Genomic DNA, 5,668 nt, shown 5'->3' with positions numbered 1-5,668 from the left:
TAAAATCCTATACCCCCTGGGGTGGGCAACCCACAAACTGGAGAATAATTATATTGCAGAGGTTTTCCCATAGGAGTAAGAGTTCTGAGCCCCACATCAAGCTCCCCAGCGTGAGGGTCCAGCACCAGGGAGATGAGGCCCCAGAGCATTTGGCTTTGAAGGGCTTAGTTGCAGGAGCCTCACAGGACTTGGAGAAACAGAGACTCCACTCTTGGAGGGCACACACAAGATCTCACATGCACCAGGACCAAGGGCAAAGAAGCAATTTGATAGGAGCCTGGGCAGACCTACATTCGAGTCTGGTCCAGGCTCCTATCTCCTGGAGAGGTGGGGGATGTTGGAGGCTCACCTTGGGACATAGACACTGGTGCAGACATATTTGGGAACATTCAGTTGTATGAACCCTGATGCTGCTGGCAGCTGACATCTTGGCTCATTAGCACCAAGACCTGGCCCCACTCAACAGCCTATAGGTGCCAGTGTTGCCAGGCCAAACAACTAACTGGGGAAAAACAGCCTCATCCATCAATAGACAGACTGCCTAAGACTGTGTGAGCCCAAAGCTACTTCTAAACACAACACAGACATGGCTCAGCCTACCAGAGGGCCAAGACCCAGCTCCACCCACCAGTAGGCAGGCACAAGCCACTCCCACCAGGAAGCCTGCACAAGCCTCTAGACCAGCCTCACCCACCAGGGCACAGACACCAGAAGCAAGAAAACTATGATTCCACAGCCTGCAGAACAAGTCTGCCAACACAGGCCAGACCCTACCCTGTTACCGGGTGGCCCCTGGCCCTGCTCAGCAGCAGGCCATTGGAAACTTCAGGATACCCTGGACCCTATACCCAACTGTCTCAGGAACAGTCCCCCCTACCAATGATCTGAAATGAGCTCTGGAATCCCTGGGCCCTATAGCCAGACTCCAAGAACCACCTCTGCCTGCCAGTAGTCTGGCACTAACCCCAGGATCTGGTTTCACCTGCCAGTGGGTGGGTAATAGCCCCAGTACCTTAGGGAATCTGACTCCACTCAGCAATGATACAGAACTAGCCCCAGGGCTCCTAGGGTTTCACAACAAGACTTCTCTTGACCAGGTCCCACACAACAGCAGGCAGCAGCATACGAACAAAGTAGGGCCTGGCAACCAACCAGACTAGGGATCAACTAAGCCTACCAGACCACCCACATAGTCAGCCCACCACAAAAGAAGGACCCATGCAGCCCTCTTAGGGGGAACCCCTAGAGCATATAACTTAGATGATGAGAGGGGAGTGCATGGCTGGGATGCATAGGACATCCCTATAGAGGGGCCACTTCTCCCAGATTGAGAAACATAGCTAACCTACCACATACATAAAAATACAAACAGAAACTTTGACAAAATGAGGCAGCAGAGGAATATGTTCCAGACAAGGGAACAAGATAAAACCCCAGAAGAACTAATGGAAGTGGAGACAGGCAATCTACCTGAGAAAGAGTTCAGAGTAATGATCATAAAGACGATCAAAGAATTTGGTAGCAAAATGGATGCACAGAGCGAAAAGTTAGAAGATTTTCACAAAGAGTTGGAAAATGTAAAGAACAAAAAAACAGAAATGAAGACTGCAACAACTGAAATAAAAAATTCACTGGAAGGTATCAATAGTAGACTAAATGATGCAGAAGAACGGATCAGTGAGCTGGAAGACAGAGTAGTGGAAATCACTGCCACCAAGCAGAAAAAAGAATAATAAGAAATGAGGAGTATAAGAGACCTCTGGGACAACATCAAGGACACTAATACTGACATTATAGGGGTCCCAGAATGAGAAGAGAGAGAGAAAGGGCCTGAGAAAATATTTGAAGAGATAATAGCTGAAAACTTCCCTAACCTGGGAAAGGAAATTTCACCCAATTCCAGGAAGCCCAGAGAGTCACATACAGGATTAAACCAAAGAGGAATACACCACAACACACTGACAAAAATTAAAGATAAAGAGAGCATATTAAAAGCAATAAGAGAAAAGCAACAAATAACATACAAGGGAACTCCCATAAGGCTATCAGCTAAAGCTTCAACAGAAAATGCAAGCCAGAAAGGAGTGGCATGATATATTTAAAGTGATGAAAGGGACAACCTACAACCAAGAATACTCTACCTGGCAAGTCTCTCATTCAGATTTGATAGAGAAATCAAAAGTTTTACAAACAAGCAAAAGTTAGAAGAATTCAAAACCACAAAACTAGATATACAAAAAATGTTAAAGGAACTTCTCTAGGAGAAAAAGAAATGGCCACAACTAAGAAAAAGAAAATTACAAGATTAAAAAGCTCACTGATAAATACAAACATACAGTAAAGCTAGGAAATCATCCACACACAAAGCTAGTAGAGAGGTTAAAAGACAAAAGTAGTAAAATCATCTGTGTCCTCAATAAGCAGTTAAGTGATACACAAGACAATTAGATGTAAAATATGATATCAAAAACAGTAATTGTGAGAGGAGGAGCATACAAAAGTAGGGTTTTTAAAATGTATTTGAAATTAAGAGATCAGCAACTTAAAACAAGCACATATATATAAACTCCTATACATAAACCTCATGGTAACCAGAAACTAAAAATCTATGATAAAAATACACACAAAAAGAAAAAGGAATCCAAACATATCACTAAGGATAGCCATCAAGTCACAAGATAAGAGAACAAAAGAAGAAATGGGAAAAAAGGACCTAGAAAAACAAATTCGAAACAATTAACAAAATGGCAATTAGAACATACATATTGATAATTACCTTAAATGTAAACGAACTCAATGCTCCAGCCAAAAGACATAGACTGGCTGAATGGATACAAAAATAAGACTTTTATAAATGCTGCCTACAAGAGACTCGATTCAGATCTAGGAACACATACAGACTGAAAGTGAGGGGAGGAAAAATATATTCCATGCAAATTGGAATGAAAAGAAAGCTGGAACAGCAATACTCATATCAGACAAAATAGACTTTAAAATAAAGACTGTTACAAGAGACAGAGGACTCTACATAATGATCACGGGACCAATCCAAAAAGAAGATATAACAACTATAAACACATATGCATGCAACATAGGAGAATCTCAATACATAAGGCAAATGTTAACAGATATAAAAGGAGAAATTAACAGTAACACAAAAATAGTGGAGGACTTTAATACCTCACTTCCATTAACGGAATGATCATCAGACAGAAAGTCAACAGGAAAACACAGGCCTGAAATGACACGTTAGACAAAATGGATTTAATTGACATTTATAGAACAGTCCATCAAAAAGCAGCAGAATACACATTCTTTTCAAGTGTACGTGGAACATTCTCCAGCACAAATCACATGCTGGGTCACAAAACATGCCTTGGTAAGTTTACAGAAATTGAAATTTTACCAAGCATCTCTTCTGACCACAATGCTATGAGACTAGAAATCACCTACATGGAAAAAAAACTGCAAAAAGCACAGACACATCGAGGCTAAACAATATGCTACTAAACAACCAATGGATCACTGAAGAAATCAAAGAGTAAATGAAAAAGTACCTAGAGGCCCTGAACCAGGGTGGCAGAGTGGAAGGACGTGCTCTCACTCCCTGTTGTGAGAACAGCAGAATCACAACTAGCTGTTGGACAATCATTGACACGAAGACACTGCAACTCACCAAAAAAGATACCCCACATCCAAAGACAAAGGAGAAGCCAAAATGAGATGGTAGGAGGGGCACGATCACAGTAAAATCAAATCCCATAACTGCTGGGTGGGTGACTCACAGCCTGGAGAACACTTATACCACAGAAGTCCACCACTGGAGTGAAGGTCCTGAGCCCCACATCAGGCTTCCCAGCCTGAGGGTCTGGCAATGGGAGGAGGAATTCCTAGAGAATCAGACTTTGAAGTCTAGTGGGAATTGATTGCAGGACTTCGACAGGACTGGGGGAAACAGAGACTCCACTCTTGGAGGGCACACACAAAGTAGTGTGTGCATCGGGACCCAGGGGAGGAAGCAGTGACCCCAGGGAAGACTGAACCAGACATACCTGCTAGTGTTGGAGGGGCTCCTGCAGAGGCAGGGGGTGGCTGTGGCTCACCATTGGGACAAGGGCACTGGCAGCAGAAGTTCTGGGAAGTACTCCTTGGCGTGAGCCCTCCAAGAGTTCACCATTAGCCCCACCAAACAGCCAGGTAGTCTCCAGGGTTGGGTTGCCTCAGGCCAAACAACCAACAGGGAGCGAACCCAGTCCCACCCATCAGCAGTCAAGCAGATTAAAGTTTTACTGAGTTCTGCCCACCAGAGCAACAGTCAGCTCTACCCACCACCAGCCCCTCCCATCAGGAAACTTGCACAAGCCTCTTTGATAGCCTATTCCACCAGAGAACAGCAGAAGCAAGAAGACCTAAAATCCTGCAGCCTGTGGAACAAAAAACACATTCACAGAAAGATAGACAAGATGAAAAGGCAGAGGGCTACGTACCAGATGAAGGAACAAGATAAAACCCTGGAAAAACAACTAAATGAACTGGAGATAGGCAACCTTCCAGGAAAAGAATTCAGAATAATGATAGTGAAGATGATCCAGGACCTCAGAAAAAGAATAGAGGCGAAGATCGAGAAGATTCAAGAAATGTTTAACAAAACCTAGAAGAATAAAGGAACAAACAAACAGAGATGAACAATACAATAACTGAAATGAAAACTACACTAGAAGGGATCAATAGCAGAATAACTGAGGCAGAAGAACGGGTACGTGACCTGGAAGACAGAATGGTGGAATTCACTGCTGTGGAAGAGAATAAAGAAAAAAGAATGAAAAGAAATGAAGACAGCCTAAGAGACCTCTGGGACAACATTAAATGCAACAACATTCATATTATAGGGGTCCCAAAAGGAGAAGAGAGAGAGAAAGGACCAGAGAAAATATGTGAAGAGATTATAGTTGAAAACTTCCCTAACATGGGAAAGAAAATAGCCACCCAAGTCCAGGAAGCACAGAGAGTCCCATACAGGATAAACCCAAGGAGAAGCATGCCAAGACACATAGTAATCATTGGCAAAAATTAAAGACAAAGAAAAATTATTGAAAGCAACAAGGGAAAAGTGACAAATAACATACAAGGGAACTCCCTTGTTAGGAGTTCTAACTCCCATAAGGTTTACAGCTGATTTCTCAGCAGAAACTCTACAAGCCAGAAGGGTGTGGCATGATATACTTAAAGTGAGGAAAGGGAAGAACCTACAACCAAGATTACTCTACCCCGCAAGGATCTCATTCAGATTCGATGGAGAAATCAAAAGCTTTACAGACAAGCAAAAGCTAAGAGAATTCAGCACCGCTAAACCAGCTCTACAACAAATGCTAAGGAACATCTCTAAGTGGGAAACACAAGACAAGAAAAGGACCTACAAAAACAAACTGAAAACAATTAAAATGGTCATAGGAACATACATATCAATAATTACCTTAAAAGTGAATGGATTAAACACTGCAACCAAAAGACACAGTCTTGCTGAATGGATACTAAAACAAGACCCATCTATATGCTGCCTACAAGAGACCCACTTCAGACCTAGGAACACATACAGACTGAAAGTGAGGGGATGGAAAAAGATATTCCATGCAAATGGAAATCAAAAGAAAGCTGGAGTAGCAATACT

This window comes from Neophocaena asiaeorientalis, unplaced genomic scaffold (genome assembly GCF_003031525.2).
Source record: "Neophocaena asiaeorientalis asiaeorientalis breed wild unplaced genomic scaffold, Neophocaena_asiaeorientalis_V1.1 scaffold159, whole genome shotgun sequence".
NCBI classification, from domain to species: Eukaryota; Metazoa; Chordata; class Mammalia; order Artiodactyla; family Phocoenidae; genus Neophocaena; species Neophocaena asiaeorientalis.
Note: the sequence above shows the minus strand (reverse complement) of the source record.